This window comes from Cibotium barometz, chromosome 18, assembly GCF_041138505.1.
Source record: "Cibotium barometz isolate CiBa-2024 chromosome 18, ASM4113850v1, whole genome shotgun sequence".
Lineage (NCBI taxonomy): Eukaryota > Viridiplantae > Streptophyta > Polypodiopsida > Cyatheales > Cibotiaceae > Cibotium > Cibotium barometz.
The window spans coordinates 2,426,929-2,450,000 of NC_141063.1; the positions used below are offsets into that span (position 1 = coordinate 2,426,929).

Consider the following 23,072-nt stretch of genomic DNA (forward strand, 5'->3'; position numbering starts at 1 on the left):
ATGTGTGTGGCCAGACCAAGTGTGAAAGGGGACAAAAGGGAGTTATAAGTTTATAAGGTTTAATAACCTTTGAAGGTTTAAAAGTATTATTATTTTAAAAGGCATGCGTTTTTGCTAATCGCTTTTGGCGTTTTGGAGAAAGCGCATCGCCCCTTTATAAGCGAAGGGTGGCAGAGCTGAAGGAGTGCAGGGTTGCCTTGTGGAGTCGAGGTGTGGTCATCATGTGGTACAAGCGGGCGGGCTGTGCATATGGCTACACCCAGGCGGGCTGTGCGCATGGCTACAGCCAGGCGGGCTGTGAACAGCTCTGGGCGCCAGGCGGGTTGCAGCTAGCGAAGGACACCAAACGTACTGTGTGTACGGACTACAAGCAACTAGCGACCAGACAGGCAGGCAGGTAGGCAGGCGTCAGATAGGCGGGCAGCCAGGTGTGGGAAGGCGGTGCAGGGGACGGGCGCACAGCAGCGAATCTGGCCAGGTGCTGGTAGTTGTGGAGCAGGTCACTTGCATGTGACAGCCAGGTGGGTGGTTTTCTGCAGCATGGAGTAGACTGCATCGTCGAGGTATATCCGCAGCCAGACCGGACAGGCTTAGACCAGCATGATGGAAGCGGGTCTATGGGTAAGCTCACTGGATACCCTTTGCCCCCTTGCATACAGCACCTATTTGTTATACAGGGCATTAGATTGCCTCTGAGGACACTACGCCTTTTTGAGCCTCGAGTGAAGGCACCGCACGAGTCGAGAGATCTTTTTCTCTCTCTCTCTCTCTCTCTCTCTCTCTCTCTCTCTTCGTAAGGAGGTTTTGTTTATGAGATTAGGATGCAGAGGATCAAGCTACATATGCACAGGATGAGGTTCTTGGAAGAGATGTGTTGTTGCTCTTCATCTTGGACTTATGTGTATTCAGGGATTGCTTGACACGTCCTCTAGCTTTCTCTCTCTAGGTTTTGGCAACCTTGATTGGATGGTTTATCTATCATGGAAACAGGACATTGGTTTTCGGATATTGGTTTATCTGTCATGGAAACGGGACATTGGTTTTCGGGAAGAAACAGGATTCTAGTAACGAGGAAACAGGCCTATGGTTTATGGATACAGGTCTTTGGTTTATTGGATACAGGTCTTTGGTTTCATGTGGAAAACATGTCTTTGGATTTATGTGAACAGGTTCTAGTTTTCTCGAGGTTACATGCAAGCTGTGACTATAGGGAGGACATGTGGTTTGGTTCAACGCTACTGCTGTTCGAGAAAGGGTTTGTGGGATCCATGGTTGAGATGGAGAAGACCTTTTCAAGCAGGGAGGTATCGTGTCACCAGCCTAGACATTTCCCAGTATGAAAGGGGTCTGGTGGACTCCAGGATGTCTAAATATTTGGAAAGTACAAGCTTTGGGAATGGGGGATTATCCTAGAATACAAAGGACCACACTCCTAAAATTTAGGAGAGTTGCTATTTTTGGCCCGACTCCGTGGGATATTTTTAGAGATAAAGTTTATGGAAGGATCCATCTCTTAGATTTGGACATGTGGCAAGAAAGTGGACCAAAATGAGACAAGTGGCTTGACACTTGTTAGAAAGTGGATCAAAGTGAGACAAGTGGCCTCACACTTGTCACTTCAGCTATTGTGTGGCTCTCCACTTGTTGTATCCTTCTCTTGCCATTTTAGCTCATGGGAGGTCCAAATCTATAAATTGGAGCTCTCTCTCTTCATTAATGGAGGCTCTCTTGCTACACACTAGCCTCTACCACCGTTACAGGCTGCCCTAATGATGGCTACTGTCTTTCTCTCTCACTTGAAGGCTGTCCATGAAGAATACCGGCTGTTGAGGACTGTATTGGAGGTGTACTTGTTGTACCACCCATTGTACCGGCTGTACCAGCTTTTGTACTTGTTGTATCAACCACTGTACCTGTTGTACTCGTCACTGTACATGCTCTACCAGCATTTGTACTTGTTGCACCTGTTGTACCAGCCACCGTACCTACTATACCAGCCACTCTATCGGCTGTACCAGCCATTGTACGTGCTGTACCGGCCATTGTACGTGCTGTACCGGCTGAATGGAGAGTTGTACTTGCTGTACCAGCTCTATTGCATGAAGACCCGTGGTTTTTGGGGAAGAATCAGTACCCACACGGAGGTATATGGATTATGTTGTTGGCTCGGCATTTCTACAGCTTGTGTTCCGTCTCAGTTGCCTTGTGTTGTGTTGTGTTATGACATTTGTATATGGATAATCCGGCATCTCCGGTGGGGAGAGTAAGGCCCTCAAAGCTTGTACATGATATTATTCTCCTTGGGTAATAAAATACTAGGGGGGGGTCGGCCCATTCCAGCCTCTATGCGGTGTCACGTGTGCAAGCTCCATTTTCAGCATTTGTGGATGTTTTGTCTAGCTTTATGTTTTATGCAAAGTGATGATGGATATGTGTTAAGGTTGTGGCCATGTTTAAATGTTTTAATATACATTGATGGTATCAACAAGTGTGTCAAAGGCCCTAGTCCCTCGGGCACCCGCTGCGAGTTACATTGGTATCAGAGCATAGGCTTTCTTGGAAGCGGAGGCTTCCTTCTATCAATAAGGAAGAGAAAAGATCTCAAGTGGGGACCACACTTACCATCATTGCTGTTAAGCATGGCGAGCCGCTTCATAGCTTATTCTTCTCTGTCATCAATTTCCTGTACTATCTCTGTAATGTGCCTATTTTTTTGCTTAGCAACTCCATTTTGCTGCATATTGTATGCAAGAGCATGAGCAGTAGACAGCTTGTTGATATAAGGATTTATGAATTCACAAAATTTTATCTTGGAAGTGTGGAGTTGGCTTTATGTGCACACGTTTAGCACTCTTTCCATATGGATATTGTGGATTATATTATCAAGCTTACAGGCAAGCTATATGGAGATATATCTCAGGATATCTTAAGGATATGGTGACGAGATATTTCTTTTGGCTTCATGACCAACTTGGCAAAGAAAAGCTAAGTATACTTGAGTTTGCAAAGTTGGTGCTTTTGCTATTCACTATGAAGTGTTTTTGATGTTCACTAACCCTTGTATAGCTAGGCAAGGAGAAAGGTGTTGTTGTTTGCCTTGAGATGGTTTCAAGGAAACATTGTTTATTGGCTCCCTTTATTGGGATCGATTGTTTCTATGGAGATTTCTTTCTTGGACGAGATTTATATAGATATTGGGCTTTACAAGCAATTTCTATGGACGAATCTGTCCGAGTTTATAGAGAAGAAATATTTGGATATCTCATGGATATAATGCTTTTATGAATAAAAGTCTACCTCTACTCCAAGGTGTGTGGTTTAGCACGGAGTATGTGGTAAGAGTTATCGTATACAAGAATTATGGTATACAGGTCTATGGATTCCTGGTCTTCTTTTCTAGGGATTTGGATCCATCCTCAGGTTTATGGATTATGTTTACGACTCCCTTTTACTGGGATGGATTATTCTTTATGGCTCCCTTTATTTGGGATGCATTGCACTTATGGAACTCATGGTTCACATACCTTGTGTAGTGTTCTCTTGTCCTACGTGCTCTCTTGAAGATTGTTTCTACCATGGGTGAGTGGAACAATAGAGAGCAGATGAAAGGGAACATGGGCACGTCAAAGGGTAGTGACAAGCACAACATACCCTGTGTAGTGTTCTCTTGTCCTACGTGCTCGCTTGAAGATTGTTTCTACCATGTGTGGGTGGAACAATAGAGAGCAGATGGAAGGAAACATGGGCACTTGAGAGGGTAGTGTGAGTTGGTGACCGAAATGCCTACAAACTATTGGTGGCCGGAATGCCTATAATCTATGTGATTGGTATTATGGAGACTTATTTAGTCTCACTCATTTCTTTGGGACATGGATTCTTCCATTATATTGGATTTTTGAGACTGTCTCGTCTCGCCCACTTGATGGGACATGATTATATCTTGAATATATGGCTTGAAGCTTAAAGTTACGGACAACTTTTAAGAAGCTGGGGAGGATGTCATTAGCCTGGACATTTCCCAGTATGAAAGGGGTCTGGTGGACTCCAGGATGTCTAAATATTTGGAAAGTACAAGCTTTGGGAATGGGGGATTATCCTAGAATACAAAGGACCACACTCCTAAAATTTAGGAGAGTTGCTATTTTTGGTCTGACTCCGATGGAAATTCTGTTCGCATCATTACATCTGGAATTGAGCAGATACCAAGAGTTGGCAAAGTGCCTATGACAGAATGTCTACCAATTGGGATATTTTTAGAGAGAGAGTTTATGGAAGGACCCATCTCTTAGATTGCAGCTGAATGGAGAGTTGTACTTGCTGTACCAGCTCTATTGTATGAAGACCCGTGGTTTTTGGGGAAGAATCAATACCCACACGGAGGCATATGGATTATGTTGTTGGCTCGGCATTTCTACAGCTTGTGTTTCAGCTCGGTTGCCTCGTGTTGGGCTGTGTTATGACATTTGTATATGGATAATCCGGCATCTCCCGTAGGGAGAGTAAGGCTCTCAAAGCTTGTACATGATATTATTCTCCTTGGGTAATAAAATACTCCAGGGGGGGTCGGCCCATTCCGGCCTCTATGCGGTGTCACCTTCGCAAGCTCCATTTTCAGCATTTGTGGATGTTTTGTCCAGCTTTATGTTTTATGCAAAGTGATGATGGATATGTGTTAAGGCTGTGGCCATGTTTAAATGTTTGAATATGCATTGATGGTATCAACAAGTGTGTCAAAGGTCCTAGTCCCCCGGACACCCGCCACGAGTTACATGTCGTATTGGTGTTCCTTCTTAATGGAATGCTTTGCTGTAATAACGAGAGTTTTTATTTGGAAGTCCTGGGTGAAAAGCTAAAAGGGATCCTATTGGTAGAGGATTCGACAAGTTGTATCATGTACTCAAATTTTGATCAAGTAAAGAGGGCGCGACTGCGTTTTGGGGCCAATCGGTATCCTTGTATTATTTGCAGGAGCACTCTAGCTCCCCCTGTTTGTTTCCCTTTCTCAGGTTCCCATGGGTGATGAAGTGTTTTGTGTGTGAGTATTTGTTTTTCCGCCCGTCAGATTTCTGAAGGCCAGTTACAACTGGATCTCTATATGCTTAATCCGACATGAAATACCGGATTCTTAGCAATAGCCAAGCAACTTTGGTTGTCACATGAGATAAGGGTAGTTTGTTGCTGTTGAAAACCGATCTCCTCAAGTAGCCACCACAACCAAATCACCTCACAAGCCGCTCGATACTTTGCCTCAGTTGATGAAAGTGCCACCGTAGGTTGCTTTTTACTTGTCCATGAAATGGGTCTAGATCCATGAGTAAAGAAATACCTTGTAGTAGATCATCAGTGACGGCCAAAGGAGTGTTAGGGTTAGGGTTTGGAGATGCTGCAAACAGGCGTGGAGAGCAACAGAGAGAGAACACGACTTCTTGTGTATTCAGCTTATCAAAATGTGAAGTACAACAGCCACATAATAAGTGACCTAAAGAGATGTGTTCACATGTCCGGCCATAAAATGTGCCGGGTGGACCAAAACACCTATAAACTGCTTATAAGTGAAACTAAGCTAAACTGGGGGAAAAAACCTCCACTAACTGAAGTAAAAAGTGCCCCAGTAATCTATTGATGATCACTAGCACTCCTCTGGGTGCATACACAGCATAAAACCCAACAAACCCCCCTGGAGTGATATGTGATCACTGTACATCATCCACCAAAAGGAAACAAACTCAAAGCAGTGCGGAATGCTTCGAATTTCGGACGTGGTAATGCCTTGGTGAAGATGTCTGCCACATTCTGATCTGTAGGACAGTAGATTAGACTGATATCTCTTGCCAGGAGTCTCTCCCGAACAAAATGATAGTGAATCTCAATATGTTTCGTGCGAGCATGAAACACAGGATTCCTGGCCACAGCAATGGCACTCTGACTATCAGTATAGATAGGTGTAGGCTCCTCCACTGAAATATCCATATCAGTCATGAGACGACGCAGCCAAACACACTCAACAGTAGTAGTGTAGGCTGCTCTGTACTCTGCCTCACAAGACGAAGTGGCCACTGCGGTCTGTTTCTTGCTTAGCCAAGAAATGCATGAAGAGCCAATGAAGAAACAATTTCCACTAGTGGAATGTCTGGTATCATAATCACCAGCCTAATCTGAATCACTGTAAGCGTATAACTGCATGTCACCCCCTTCAGGATAAAGCAATCCAAGAGACAAGGTACCCTGCAAATAACGGAATACACGCTTCACAGCTTGCCAATGTGACAACTGCGGGCTGTGCATGAATCTGCTCAACTGAGAGACTGCATACTGAATATCTGGCCTTGTATTACACAAGTAAATAAGGCACCCAACAGCCTGAGCATATGTAGTGGCATCAAAGGAAATACTGTCATCTTGTAGTGACAATTTTATCCCAGGCTCCATAGGAGTACTAATAGGCTTGCAATCCTGAAATTTAAACTTCTCCAGAAGTTTAGCAACATACCGAGATTGCAACAACCCAATGCTTCTGTTATCCTGCACAAACTGTATGCCCAAATAGTAGTGTACAAGTCCCAAGTCAGACATGTCAAATGTCTGTTGTTGCAGTATCTCTTTAAAAGCTGCAATTTTGTCATCATTTGATCCCATGAGCAAGAGATCATCCACATAAAGACTGATGACGAGTAGATCTATCTCTTCTTTCTTTACATACAGAGTGGCTTCTGATGGACTGTTCACAAATCCTTGAGTGAGTAGGAAAGCATCTATTTTGGCATACCAAGCTCGTGGAGCTTGGTTCAAACCATACAAGGCCTTTTTCAGCCTGCATACTTTTCCCTCATGACCATGTTCTGCAAAACCCATGGACTGATATACATAAACTTCCTCCTCGAGGTCCCCATGTAGGAATGCAGTCTTTATGTCCAACTGGTGAACAACCCAACCACGATGTGCAGCCAATGCAATGACACACCTAAGTGTCGACATACGGGATGTAGGAGCAAATGTCTCCTCATAATCAATGCCCTTCTTCTGTGCATAGCCCTTTGCAATTAGACGGGCTTTGTACCTGTCAATTGATCCATCTGCATGTCTTTTCAACTTATAGACCCATTTAGTACCAATTGCTTTCTTGCCTTTGGGCAAATCAACCAAATCCCATGTTTGATTCCTTTTAATAGAATCAAGCTCATCCTGCATGGCTTTGTTCCAATGCACATTATCTCGTGCATCCACAAATGAATCAGGCTCATCATCATCCTGTAAACTGGCTGCCATAACTAGATTCAAATCCATGATGTGTGCATGCTCATTGGTCCGTGTCTCCCTACGAGTACGACCAGCAAGAGGACCCTCTAAATGGCTGTCCTGTAATGTCCTCAAATACCATCTAGGTATGTGTCTGACTTGTGGTGCCTGCTGCCCCATATTTGGTTCAGCTTCTGGCTCAATGTGCTGCTGAATTTTTGCACCACCTTCATCATTTGCTGGCTGTCCTGTACCCTCATGAGTTGGATCACCAACTGTGGAATGAAACTCCATAGGTAGTAGACCTTCAAACACATCATTTTCAGCCTGATTTGCCTCATAACCAGCCATGGATATTTCTGATTTTTCATCAAAAATCACATTCCAACTAGTGAATATCTTCCTGGATAGTGGGTCATATAACCGGTAGCCCTTGCTCTCACGGCTATACCCAACAAAAATGTATTTTGTGGCTTTATCAGCCAGCTTCCTCCTCAACTCTTTGGGTATGTGTGCATATGCAAGATACCCAAAGATACGAAAATGTGATACAGAAGGCTTGCGGCCATGCCAAGCCTCAAAAGGAGTAATGGAAACCAATGCCTTTGTGGGACATCGATTCAAAATATGACAAGCACACATGACAGCTTTCACCCAAAAGATATGTGGTAGCCTCTTTGCCTTTATTATACATCTGGCCATCTCCATGAGTGACCGATTCTTCCTTTCTGCAACCCCATTCTGCTGTGGAGTATAAGGAGTAGTATACTGATGTTTTATACCTCTACTCCCAAGAAAGGAATTCAACATGTGTGACATATATTCCCTCCCTCGGTCAGAACGGAGAGTCTTAACCTTGCATCCTGACTCTGTCTCAGCAAGTGCTACAAAGGCCAAAAATGCATCATATATCTGTGATTTCTGTGTCAAAGGATAGACCCAGCATATACGAGAGAAGTCATCAATAAATGTTGCAAAATAGAAGCAACCACCTAATGACTTCGTCTGCATGGGACCACAAAGATCACTGCGTATAAGCTGCAACTTTGCAGTTGCTCTTAGAGCCTGATCACGTGGGAAGGAAAACCTATGCATTTTTCCCAAAATACATCCTTCACAAATGTGATCTGGAGGCTTCTCCATGAGAGGTAGATCTGTAAACATGTTATGTCGCTGCATAAGCATAAGACTACCAAAATTTACATGCCCCATGCGAGCATGCCATAACTCCACATCAACCATAGCTGGAGTAAGAGTGAATGCATTATAAGCAGACCGATCCACTGCCTGAAATGCATCCAACTGATAAAGTCCATGACATAATGTACGAGTAAGCATCAAGGTCAAAGCATTAGCTTTGTCTCTGACCATGCATTTATCATCATCAAAGTGGACTTGCATACCACAATGTGCTAAAGAAGAAATGGACAACAAATTCTTCTTTATCCCTGGTACATATAAGGCATCGGTAAGGCGGAGAATGGAGCCATCAATGGCTGTGAGCTGAATCTCCCCAATGCCACGAACTGGATATGAAGCATTGTTGGCACACTGAACAGTTTTGCCAACAGGGGCAGGGCCAACATGACTAAACAAATCCGTGCGAGATGTGATATGCTTTGAGGCACCACTATCAAAATACCAAGTACATGCATGCTTTGTCATACTGAGTGCCTGTGAAGACCAAGAGGCATCATAGCTGCATGTATAAAAACAGTAATCCCTGTCCTCAAGTTTCAACAAAAGAAGCAGTCTCTGGAGGAGCTTTAGAAGCATCATTAACAGACATCCCAGCTTCCTTTGCCTTCTCTTTGGCAATCCTCTTTCTACATTCAGTGATGTAGTGACCTGGCTTCTTACAGTAATGACATTTGCCCTTCTTCTTGGGCTGTCCATCACCTTTCTTGGTATCCTGAGAAGAACCACCATCACCTGAATTCTGATTGGAACTCTTTGGCTGAGTTTTTTCTTTCCCCTTTTGACCTGCAGTAAATGCTTGTTCAGCACTTGTGTTCATATTCATATTCTTCCTCATTTGCTCTTCTTGTAGCAAGAGAGCAACAAGTTCCTGATACTTAAGGAGTTCAACAACATTCCTCATGCTGAGGTTCAAAGAGGTATGAAAAGCCAAGTAAGATCTTGGCAAAGAGTGCAAGATGGTGGACACAAGCTGTGTCTCAGGAATAATCTCATCCACATTGATGAGTTGCTCTCTCAAATCTTGCAGCTTGTTTAAGTGGCTAGACATATCATCTCCTTCATTCATTTTCTGATTTTCCAGCTCTCTTTTCAAAATGAGATCCGAGCTTCATTACGAGCAGCATACATCTGCTCCAAATTCACCCATGCAGTCTGTGAAGAGCCAGCTAAACGAATATGAGGTATAATAGGCCTCTTTACTGACAATGCAATGAGTGACAAAGCTTGTGCATCCCTTGCATCCCATGTCTTTTGAGCATTTGTTCTTTGAACAGGCAATGGGTGCCCTGGAGCCTGTACCTGTTGTCCTCGTCTCCACGAGCACCCCCTTGGGGAGGAGTCTTTGGAGCCAATGGACCTGGACGTGGTTCATCACCACTAACAAAATCCCAAAGACCTTTTGCCACAAGCACATTTTTCAGCATAAAACTCCACAAGGAGTAGTTCGTGCCGTCCAATTTGTCTTCCTTAGACAAATATGTGAATACATCACTCTGCTGTTGATTTGCCATTATGCCTATGCACAATGTTGTACCTGTGTATCAAAAAACCCAATAGCAAGAACCCTGAAAACAACTGTACTCCACTGAATACAGTTCACCCAAATATGCCTGCACTCTCAATCCTCTGAATGTGCAGCTCAATGCACCAATGACTGAGTAGAGCAGCAAAAATGGCGTACACAATGCCAAAATGCCCCAAAAATGCCCAAAATTACTGCACCCAAAACTGTGCAAAAAGCCTGTAGACTTCTTTGCTAGAAAGTCTGCCTGTAGTGCCTGTAGATTTTCACAAAGAAAATAGAATTGCCCAAAAAACAAAATTTGTATTGCTTACCACAAGTTGACTGAGCAGGTTGTGGTACATATGCAGGTACAGTCCACCAAAAGAACAAGTACAGTTTGACTGTACTGTGCAGGTACAGTCGACTTGTATTGGTACAGTCGACTTGTATTGTACAGAACTGAAGGCGACTGCAGGTTGATACTGTGCAGGTACTGTGCAAGTATTGACGAAGGCGGCACTGATAGGTACGGAAGGAAGGCGGCGCTGACAGGTACGGAAGCTGCAGTACGTCGGCGCTGACAGGTGCAGTCGGCGCTGACAGGTACTGTAGATAGCGCAGATATTGTACGGGCAGGTACCTGTACGGAATGCTGCTGCTGTCGACGTTTGGTACGGAAGCTGCAAGCTGTGGTGTACCTGCTGAAGGCGGCGCTTACAGTGTGTGTACGGGCAAGGCAATGATGTATGGGTTGTACTGACATTGAAGGTGGCAGTGTACGGGCAGGGCAAAGGCAGGCCTACAATGCTCTGATACCAAATGAAGGCCAAAGGAGTGTTAGGGTTAGGGTTTGGAGATGCTGCAAACAGGCGTGGAGAGTAACAGAGAGAGAATACGACTTCTTGTGTATTCAGCTTATCAAAATGTGAAGTACAATAGCCACATAATAAGTGACCTAAAGAGATGTGTTCACATGTCCGGCCATAAAATGTGCCGGGTGGACCAAAACACCTATAAACTGCTTATAAGTGAAACTAAGCTAAACTGGGGAAAAAAACCTCCACTAACTGAAGTAAAAAGTGCCCCAGTAATCTACTGATGATCACTAGCACTCCTCTGGGTGCATACACAGCATAAAACCCAACAATCAGGAATCCGTATCTCCAGCCCCGTCGGAGTCGCTCCAGCCATGTAAAGTGGCTCCCTCTCCATAGAAAATGCCAAAATCCTTGGTACCTTTCAACTATCGCAACACGCGGAGTGCTACCTGCCAATGTGTGTCCAATGGTGCTTGCATGAAAGCACTGAGAGTTTCCACCACAAATGTACAATTAAGTCGTGTGTTGAGCAACCAAATCAAGGAACCAACCAGTTTCTTATACAGAAGTGTATCTATCGTTGGATCAGATCTAGAAGAGGAAAGTTTGATGCCGGGATACAGCTCATCACTTTTTTTCTTCTCAGTCTTATTGGTTCAGAAAAAAGATGGTTCTTGGCGTATGTATATTGGTTACAAGGCTCGTAATAAGATCAGTGTGAAGAATAGGTTTCCTATTCCTAAGATTGATGATATCCTAGATAAATTGGATGGAGCCACTATCTTTAGCAGGATTGACTTGAAGAGTGGTTACCATCAAGTCAGGATTGTTCCAAAGGACATTCACAAGATTGCATTCAGGACTACCTTTGGACTCTATGAGTATTTGGGGATGCCTTTTGGTCTACCAATGCCTGGGCTACTTTCAACCGAATGATGGAAAGAATATTTCTAGCATATAGAAAGTTTGCAGCTACTTTCTTTGATGACATTATTGTGCATTCAAAGAATGAAGAAGAGCATCGAAAGCACTTGGATATGATATTTCAAGAATTCCGGAAGCACAAGTTTGTCACGGATCTAAATTTCTAGGAAAATAGAATTAAAATAAACTTGCAAGAATTTGATTAAATCAAATAACTCATGAATTTGATTAAATCAAATCAAATAACTCATGAAATACCACATGTTCAATATATTCAATATTTGAGTGAAAAACAAATAATACTTAGCTCACAAGGCACAACTCTAAGATTGGGTGTAAGCATCCCCTCTCATGTATGTGGCCTCCTCCCACACACGAGTATTTACGAGATACTTTTATTCCAAATTAGGTCATAGCCTCTAAAAATACAAAAAGGTGCTTTTCTTGCAGGACACTCTCTTATGCTTAAAATATAGTGTCCATAAATTGAGGCTAGGGTTTAAAGCATATCACGCTTTACAAAATATTAAAATTCAAGGCTTAGCTTGATAAACTAAGGCTTTCCAAATAAATCAAAATGTGCATAAGCTAGCACATGTATATACAAAGCTTGTTTACAAAAATGGTGTGCCAAGTAATAAATATATGCGAATTCTCCTTAATCTTTAGAATCCTCTTCACCTATAAAATAACCAATAATAAATTGGTAAACAAATATTCCATAAGTATACAAACCATAACTACACACATGTTTGCTAGGAGTAAGTAACCCAGGAATCACTCTTCTATACAAACCAACTGAAACAAACATTGGAGATCCCAAACATACGTCAATATCCACCAAATGTATTAATATTTATAATGGCATCACCCATGATATTAACATGATTTTGCTTGACGCAAAGATAATCCATGCGTCTCCGAATTATTTAAGAGGGTAGAATAATATTTTAAAGAGAGCTTAAAATATATTCCCATAACAAAGTTATATGTGAATGGCAAGAAGAGAGTTTTTTTTTTTGTTAGAGATTCACTACTTGGGCCATATAGTGTCCAAGGAAGGGGTTAGGATGGATCCAGAAAAGGTCAAGGCTAGGTCAGAGTTGACTAGTGTGCATGCAGTTTGAAGTTTGCTTGGCTCATGCTCTTACTACAGGAAGTTCATCAAGTGGTTTGCTGTGGTGGCAAGTTTACTGCATGATTTAATAAAGAAAGCTGTGGGATTTCGGTGGGCCAAAGCTGAAAAAGAATCCTTTGAAGCATTAAAGGATCAATGTTGATTATTCTAGACTTATTAAAGCCTTTTATGGTAGAGTGTGATGCCTCAGGAGGTTGCATTGGAGCAGTCTTGAACCAAGAGGGCCATGCCGTAGCCTACGAGAGTTGAAGTCTACGAGGACTCGAAAAGACCACAACCACATACAATAAAGAATTGATGGCTATCATTCATGTCTTAAAGTTTTGAAAGCACGATCTTATGGGTGTTGAGTTTGTTATCAAGACGGATCATCAAAGTCTTAGGTATTTTATGTCTCAACCTAAGATATCAGAAAAGCATATAAGATGGGCTAGTTGCTTGGCTCAATTTCATTTTCAGATTATGCATTCCCATGGTAAAGACAACAAAGTAGAAGATGCTCTATCTCGAAGACCCATGACCCATGACCCACGTAGTATCTATGGGGTATCATTTGGACTTCACTATGATGAAAGATCTTTATGCTACAGATGAGGATTTCAAGGACACTTGGAACAAGTTGCAGAATGGAGACTTGGTGACCTCTTATGTCATCAAGGAAGGGTCCTTATGATGTAAACCTGTTTATGTGTGACTAAGGATTTGAGGCCAAAAATAATGGAAGAGTACCATGCCCCACCTTACATGGGACATAGCGGCATCTTGACAACAACTCAGGCTTTGAAGAGTCATTTCTATTGACCTAGCATGAGAAGGGACATTGAGCAATATGTTCGAGAATGTTTGGTTTGTCAAAAGGTCAAGTTTGATCGACAAAAACCCGTCGGATTATTACAACCTTTGCCAGTCCCGAATATTCCGTGGGGAAGTATTGCTACGGAGTTCATCTTTGCATTGCCAAAGTCGGGATTTGGAAATGATGGAATATGGATTATTATTGATAGATTCAATAAGCAAGCCCACTTTATTCCCGTGAAGTCTTAAGGCTCTGCACAAAGCATATGGCGAGATCGTTTATTCAGCAGATTTTCAAATATCATGGATTACCCAAATCCATTGTAGAAGATAGAGATCCTCGGACTACTAGTTTCTTTTGGAGAGCTCTTTTTGACAACATGGGGACAAAGCTGAATTTCTCTTTGGCATTATCCTCAAACAGATGGACAAAGTGAGATTGCAAACCGCACTATTTTTTATATGCTAAAGTGTTGTGCTCTCGAAGTTAAGGATCAATGGGAGAATTAGTTGAGTTTTCCTACAACACGACAGGCAAAGCTCCTTTTGAGATTATTTATGGCAAACCATTGTTATTGCCTATTCTAAAGACCAAGTAAGAGCTTTTCCATGTGGACGGATTTGTTCGAGATTTGGATATAACCTTTGCACACGTTTGAAGGGCTTTTGAGACAGACATCCCAAGCCAAGCAAAAGAAAGCTGTAGATAAACACAGAAGGAAGGTCACCTTTGAAGAAGGGTATTGGGTCTTATTGCGATTTGAAAAAGCAAGACTTATAAAGTCTAAAGCTAAGGAGCACAAGGAACCCAAGCTGGTCCCAGATACTATGGACGTTTTCACGTTACTAAGAAGATCAATGATGTATGTTATCGATTGAACTTTCTAGATCATTAGAAGATACATAATGCCTTTCATGTTAGCTTATTGAAGCCATATACAGGACTACCCCCCTGTCACATGCACTCTGCACTGGAGTGCATGGTGATAGGATGGCTCATCATCAGTGCAACACTCTACAATAGTAGGATCCTTTAGGATATGAAATTGTCGTATGCCGTGGTCCCATTGTAATCCTCAGTCTAGGATATGTCAGGCACGAGTTACGTAGGTCATTCCTTGGCCTTAGAGAGTCAGTTAGTCAGTCAAGTCCCTTCACCCACTTGGAGAGAATCATTCATGCATATAGAGTTAGTAGAAGTCTTAAGGTTTGCATCAGAGCATGGTTGCATTTTGCATATCATTCATCCCATATGCACATAGACCACATAGACCAGTGCTGCAGAAGCCTTGGAATATCATCTAGTATTTTTACCATATATATATATATATATTCAATTGGCCTTTGGCCCAAGATCCTCCCATAGTTACCAAATTTCACCGTTTGTAGACAGCCGCCTGTAGGTGCTTATTTATCCACCCGTAGGCAATTCCGTTGAGGAAGCACCAAGGGGGGTTTTGAACCCAGGACCTCTTGGTCCTAGGCAAACACTTTCACCACTTGAGCTATCACCTCATTGGCATTTTTACCATATTTTACAACATTTATTTTGGCATTTTTACCATTTATTTCAGCATTATCCATTTATTCTAGTCATGTAGCAATTTATTGCTACAGTCGGCTAGTTTCCCAACCAGCTGACCAGCAGCTAATGCATATAACTAGCATTGATTGATATCATTTAATTCATCATCATCATATTTGGAGCTAAGCGAATCAGCCCCTCAGCCTTGGGAGCATTAACGCTTGGAGCATACAGCCTTTCATCATCAAAACGCATCACATATAGCATTCAGCCAAGGAGGCGATTCAGCACCTTGCGTTTTCAGCATACAAACAGAATTCAGCATACCATCTCATCATCGTTTTGCTACAGTCCTATTGGTGAAGGTAAAACACATTCATTTATTCATTTACAGCACATAAACTCAGCCTAGAACAGTCCCAAAGCTGCCCTTCTCTCAGCCTCAGTTTGTAGCCTTCCTACATTCCATTGGAAGAGTGCATAGGCCTTGAGATCAGTCATCATTGGTGCTTGGTGTCAGGTTGAACTCGCCGCTCGGGAGCACCAACAAGAGCGCATGTTACTCGAAGACCAACGGAAAAAGGAGGCCTTGCATCTGAAATATCAGCACCTCTCTACAGTTTCCCCACCCAAAGGTGCCACCAACCAGCATCTTGCCACATCAACAACCGTCTTCTGAACGCAACCAAATTTTAGTAAGTATGTGGTTAACTGTGATCATTTAGCTGTCAATCAATTTATTCATCAGTTTAATGCTTATTTTCCATTGGCAAAGCTAACAGATCCTCAAGACAAAGTCCATGTAGCAGCTCCCCACCTCACGGGTGAGGCAGTCACTTGGTGGCATCATTGGTCTAGTATCCATATAGACTACATCACAGGTGTCACAGCTTTTCGCTGGGATACCTTAGTCCATGACCTAAAGACAAGATTTCTCCCTCCCCAGTATTTGACCAACTTGGCAGATGAGTTCTATGGACTCGGACAGAATGGGTCACTCGTGCTTCAGTTTTCCGGTAAGGTTATAACTTTAGCACAATAGTTAGGGTTATCTGAGCAGGCCAAGATGGATCAATTCATTCGTGGATTAGATCCTAATATTTGGTTCACAGTTTGTAACTTTGAACCTAGCACATAAGACCGAGCTCTGACTCTGGCTCAAGATGAAGAAATGAAGATGAATGGAGGCAAGCCTAAGCAATTGCAGTCTATTACTAAACCCCAGTAGCAGCAATCTGCTTCCCAGTCAGGGAAAGGTAATGCGTCTTCTAAAGACGCTAAGAAGGACGACAATTCTAAATGTAGTTTAGGGGTTAAGAAGGATAAGAAATCCAAACCTAAGAAAACCCCTGAGGAAAAGACTAAAGCAAGCATCATTGGAGGCTATCTTCATCCAGAGGAGCAAAGAAAGTACCAGTTAGAGAACATATGTTTTTTTAGTCATACCATTGGGCATGGTAAGAAGGATTGCCAGAAATGGCAAACAGAACAAGCCTCCAAACCACCTTCTTCCACAGATGCCACAACATCTCCTGCTTCTCCAGTCCCGCCTACTATCACCAACGTAGTTCAGCTTTTACCTTCTATGCATCCTATGTCATCTGTGGTATTTGATGCTAAGTGGGAGGGTGAGAGTGATGTTGCACAGAAAAGCCTCATCCAAGCTTACAGCTCTGCGCCAGTTTGTAGTCCTATTTGACATGGCCAGTAATGAGGACGCCATCTTTCCCCAGTTGGCTACCAAAATGAGCTGTACATTAGTGCCCTATCATTTGGATGTGGACGGGTTTACACCTGGTCTCCGTACCCACATATCTCAAAAAGCACAACAGTTTTCCTTTGTAGTTCAAAAGGTCTCATTCCAATGAGATTTCATCGTCTCGCCTCTTTTGGGGTGTGACATGATTTTAGGAATCCAATGGTTTCGTCATTATGAGCCTATTCTCGATTGGTGGTAGGACACTTTTACTCTTTGTAAAGGTTTTCTTGAGTCTGTCATGATTCGTGGGATAGAAACATTTTTGACATCCCGTTGATTTCTCATCTCCAGGCCCGATGAGAAATCCGCAAGGGAGAGGAAGGAGCATTGATTTATGTTGGTGATGAGACAGCCTCTACCTCATCGATAGCGGCCATCTCATCTTCATCTCCAGTCCCACAGTTAGCCTAGACATCAAAATATTATGCTTAGGGACGATCTCCCGCCCAGTCTCCTCCCACTGCGTCTCGAGGATCATTATATTGACTTGGTCCCTGGCGCAGAACCTCCTAGCAAGTTTTCTTATCGTCTTTCCAAGACTTTCAAGGGAAAGCTAGAACAGCAGTCAGATTTGAAACCTGTTCCTTATGGATGCGTTTACAGTCAACATAGACCACCAAGCACTTAAGCGGCTCCCGACAATGCCAAGTGTTTAGTGGAGTGATCGGCACACCAGATAGAGTCAGCTCTTCCACCAGTTTGGAGGACTGAACAAGTACATCCCTGGTAAGCATTACCCAGTGGTTGATGCTCTTAGTAGAAAGACCAACATCCAGACCATTCAGGAGTATATCATTCTCAAAATTTCTGAAAAAGACTTGGATAGCATGAACGATTAGCATATCGATTCCACAGAGTTTGGTACTCAATCCAGTTTGGCTCTCAGTTCTAAGCATGGCCATTATTCAGTTCACAGATAGGCAAATAAGTTTAGATGAGATGTTCACTTCAAGGAAGGGGATAGGGTCTATTTGCATATCATGAAACAGAGATTGAAACAAGTGGACAAACGTTGTTCCAAGCTTTCTTTCCGTAGTTTTGGAACCTTTACTATAGTTAAAAAGTTAAGTGATGTCTCCATGAAGTTGAAGTTGCCTAACAGTTGGACGATGCATGATGTTTTCCATGTTTCTTGGCTAAAATCATATGTTAGACCAGAAGTGTTTGATGTTTCAGATGAACAACAGCGAGACGTGGTAGACGAAGCAAAGATCATTGAGCGTGAGAAGATCCAGTCAAACACTGCGTCAGTTCTACATGAAGTTCTAAGATCGAGTTCTTCATCGTTGGAAGCATGGTTCCAGTCAAACACTCTGTCAGTTCTACATGAAGTTCTAAGATCGAGGTACCCACGACGCCATATGGCTGGACGAGGAGTTCTTTCAAGAGTACCCCCAGTTATTGGCGGACTACTTGGAAGTCATGAACTTGCTGCCAAGCTAAGCAGGAGGGAATGTCACATGCACTCTGCATTGTAGTGCATGGTGACAAGATGGCTCATCATCAGTGCAACACTGTTAGCAGTAGGACTCTTTAGGATATGAAATTGTTGTATGCTGTGTCCCCGTTGTAATCCTCAGTGTAGGTGACAATATGGCTCATCATCAGTGCAACACTGAACAACACTAGGACCCTTTAGGATATGAAATTGTTGTATGCCTTGGCTCCATTGTAATCCTCAGTCTAGGATATGTCAGGCATGAGCTATGTAGGTCATTCCTTAGCCTTGTAGAGTCAGTCAGTCAGTCAAGTACCTTAACCCACTTGGAGAGAATCATTCATGCATATAGAATCAGTAGAAGCCTTAGGGTTTGCATCAGAGCATGGTTGCATTTTGCATATCATTCACATCCCATATGCACATAGACCACTGCAGAAGCGGTGGAATATCATCTAGTATTTTTACCATATTTTACAACATTTATTCTGGCATATTTCAGCATTATCCATTTATTCTAGTCGTGTAGCAATTTATTGCTATAGTCGGCCAGTTTCCCAACCAGCTGACCAGCAGCTAATGCATATAACTAGCATTGATTGATATCATTTAATTCATCATCATCATATTTGGAGCTAAGCGAATCAGCCCCTCAGCCTTGGGAGCATTAACACTTGGAGCATACAGCCTTTCATCATCAAAATGCATCACATACAGCATTCAGCCAAGGAGGCGATTCAGCACCTTGCGTTTTCAGCATACAAACAGAATTCAGCATACCATCTCATCATCGTTTTGCTACAGCCCTATCGGTGAAGGTAAAACACATTCATTTATTCATTTACAACACACAAACTCAACCTAGAATAGTCCCAAAGATTTTCATCATCAAAACGCATCACATACAGCATTCAGCCAAGGAGGCGATTCAGAACCTTGTGTTTTCAGCATACAAACAGAATTCAGCATACCATCTCATCATCGTTTTGCTACAGCCCTATTGGTGAAGGTAAAACGCATTCATTCATTCATTTACAGCACATAAACTCAGCCTAGAACAGTCCCAGTGTTGCCTTTCTCTCAGCCTCAGTTTGCTGCGAGTGATAAGCTGCGGGAAGAACTGCAGACCACGAAGAAAGATTGGGTGGAGGTGCTGAAGAAGCACAAACCCCCGCAGAGCATCATACATGAGACTCTCGAGGAGGAGAAACACAGGAAGGATAGGGCCCTCCATGTGTGAGTATGGGGGCTACAAGCGGGGGCTTCCCCAAAGGAGGATGCCATGACACTTTGCTAGATGCTAGGAGTGGACGGGATCGCCCCCCCCCCCCCCCCCCCCCCTTTGCAGACACATGGAGGGTAGGAAAGGATATGACACGAGAGCGACCCCGAATCATTAGATTCCCTGATGCCACCAGCAGACAGGCCTTCTTAGACAGGCGGGCTGCCCTCAAGGGCACACAGGTGTACATAGGAGATGATCTCACTCCAGCACAGGTGGCACTTTGGCATGAGGTGATGGTGACTGTTCATGAGGCCCGTAGAGTAGGCAAGTGGGCTATCTACAGAGATGGTAGAGTCATTATCACTGTGTGCCGTCCCAAATAGGGACGCGGGGTCTATGAGACCAAACACCTGGGGTTGGCAGTATAGAACTTCAATGGCATGCTGTGGTCTAATCCAGGAGGCTTGAACGAGATTCTCATAGGCAGGGATGTCATTTTTTTTTTTACAGAGACTCATCAGAGCCCTGAGAGGGGCTTACCATACATAGCCGGGTATGAGTGGGAGTCAGCTTTTCGAGATGAGACCCGCACATCAGGAGGAGTACGGGGCTCTGGGGGGGTAGCTGTCCTTTTTAGATCCCATCTCCGACAGATTCTCAGCATCGTCCTGAAGGACGAGGATGCACGATATCTTTGGGTGCGGCTACGGCTTAGCAGTGACAGAGTCATCCACATTGCTGTGTGTTATTTCGCACCACGCCACCCCCCTTACGCCGCACAGCATGGCTAGTCACTGTACTTACCATTATACTTACCATTATATGAGGATATCATGGAGTTCTCACAGTTGGGGGAAGTCCTCCTACTCGGGGATTTCAACGCCAGGACGGGAAGTCAGCAGGTCCCACTACTTGATCTAAACGACCCTATCAGACTATAGGAGCTGGACATCACTGACATAGGGCTGCAGCGATCATCATAGGACGCTGAGGAGGTCACAGTGTTTGGGAGATATTTCTTAGGGCTGGGAGCTGCACATGGTCTCGTTATCTATAATGGGATGTCCCGACGGCCCTCCTCTGGCGCCCTCACCTCCTTCCCTCGCTCAGGAGGTTCTAGCACTGTGGACTACCTTATGGGATCTTCCGCTTTGGCACACCTTATCCCTGACTTCTCCATTCTGCCACCCCCTTTTGAAGCTGACCATGCCTACCTCTCTTTCACTCTTACCTGCACACCACCCGTCCCTCCACCACCTCCCCCCATCTCACATTACACTCAGGTCCTCTTTGATCACGAGCTTGACCTTGTTTACTCCAACCACATCTACCGCCAACTCCAAGATGTGGAACCTACTGTCCCCCTATCCACCCTCACAACACAACTCACCACCATAGTCCACACATCCGCCACAGCTTCTTTCATCTGCACGCGGCGGTCTACCGCCAAGCCACCTTGCGGTTCCATGCCCCAGAACTATTGGTATGATGACGAATGTCGGGCCACACGCTCCCGTTTGAAGCATGAGGTATGGATTGAGCAAATCACGAAGCACAAAGCGCAACGGATTTCTCAACGGCTCACCCGACGCAAGAAACAGGAGTTCTATGCTCGGAAAGAGGATGAGTTATACCGACTTTTCTTAGGGCCGAACTGCAAAGAGGCATGGAGGACGTGGATGCGCTGCTGTTCCCAGCCCTCCTGGAGTAGAAACGCTGAAGAACACACTGTTGAATGCTGGAATGCTGTGAGGAATCTCTAGAGGTGCCTGCTTTATATAGCTCAAATAAGGCTGGTCGGCCAGCAACTTTGGACAAAATAAATGTAAAAATAGCATTAAATGCTATCTTGGCTGCAAATGCTGTCGGCTGCTGTCCAAACTCTGTCGGCTGCCTCCACAAGCCCCAAATGTTTTGGTCTAGATGGCTAATGTGATGCTACAATGCTGAATCCAGCCCATACCATGTGGACCAGGCTTCATTTAAATGCTTGAAAAATGCCCGTAAAATGCCTGATAAATCCTGATGATGTTTATGATGCTAAAATGATGCCATGTCACTGCACACCTGAAGGGTGTGCACGTGACAATAACTTGCACAAGCAGTTGACTTGGGAGAAAATTTTTGTCAAATCATCCGTCGAAATCTCCCAAAATCTATAGATGCCTGGTGAGTGGACTGGTAGGCTTTTGGCTTAACCACTCTAATAGCCTTGTGTATTTCTTGGTGATGACCATTGTCCTTAGTTTAAAGGAAAGCTGTGCTCTGATACCATTGTAACAAATCTAGGGGTTCACACACAACTATTAATACGATTAAACACTTCAAATAAAGGTGCACGCTTTATCCACTTTAAACCATAGACACTTCAATACGGAACGCCACACTAGGATCGGAATGGGGTGGTCCCTCGTCTTGGAATTTATGTCATATTACCAATTAGTCTTACAAGCTTTGGGGATGCTTCTTGTGTGTAGCACCAGGTTATCCAAACTACAAAGTACAATGTCCCAAAAGATGTCCACACATCATAGGTCTCATGTAGACTCCAGAGTCGTAAACAGGCTTATCATTTAGCCTTCGAGTCGCAATGGTCTTCAGTTCATCGTTTTTCCTTGCTTTCCAAGCTTTTCCAAGGCTGTACGGATGCTGCATGGACTGTGGATGCTGTATGGACGTTGCACGAAAACTAAATGAACAGGTACGGACAGTGGTGCAGCAGGTACATACAGATGCAGAAATGCTGTTGGGTTGTTGTAGAAGCAAAAATGGGCTGGAAAGAACCTAAAACAGGCTAAAACAGAACAAATCTGCCAAAATCTGCACCAATCGGGGTTGTTGGCGATGGAGGTGGCGAGGGAAAAGTTGATGATGAAGATCTATGCACAATATGATTTTCTTTGATTTACTTATTACAAACTACGGGGCTTGTAGGCATCAAAATAATACAAAGGGATGCTGATGTGAACACATATAGATGTCCTGTTTTTAGCATGTTTTCCACACGTCATCTTGTCAAACCAATGACCATATGTCCTGTATAATTCAAAGCCCGAGTCCTGTTCTTGGGCACCCACAAAGATGTGGGGGGTTGCCCGGAACCCATACCCGGATAACCTTTCTATTCCTAAAGCTTGTACTAAATTCCATAAGTTTTGAGAATGGTGATAGGGACAGCTTTGGGACACAATATGAACCCGTTTAATGAAGTTTATGATGGTGTTTTGGACCTGAAAGGTGCTGGCCAACCATGTGCACCTATGTAAAGGGCTTTTCGTCTCATTCAAAGCATAACTCTCTTGCAAGGACTCCAGCTGGTGTGCGTGCCCAAGGCAGCCCTATACCAAGAAAGCAATGCAAAAGGAGACGAGATCATGACCAAAAGAACCTGTTGTATGCGTCATAGATAGGTATACATGAATCGGATCTAAGATTTAAGAAGCATTGTAATTATAGAATGTTTAGGGTTTACATCTCTTGTCTTCTGTGTGCTGCAAGTTGATTAGTATC

At 43.6% G+C, this 23,072-nt stretch overlaps 1 protein-coding gene across 5 annotated transcripts in view; it reads left to right on the forward strand.

The window, feature by feature from the left end:
• The window catches only part of LOC147628819 (YebC-like protein), a 99,837-nt gene that overhangs the window by 53,730 nt on the left and 23,035 nt on the right, over positions 1-23,072 (forward strand). The window contains exon 3 of one of the 5 annotated variants that reach the window (XR_015267820.1): positions 22,800-22,972. The exons of 3 other annotated variants lie outside the window; for them this stretch is intronic. The gene's annotated coding sequence lies outside the window, so the exon portion shown is untranslated. Of the gene's footprint in view, positions 1-22,799; positions 22,973-23,072 lie in introns of those variants that run through there. One more of the 5 variants, XM_086811978.1, reaches the window with a different exon arrangement.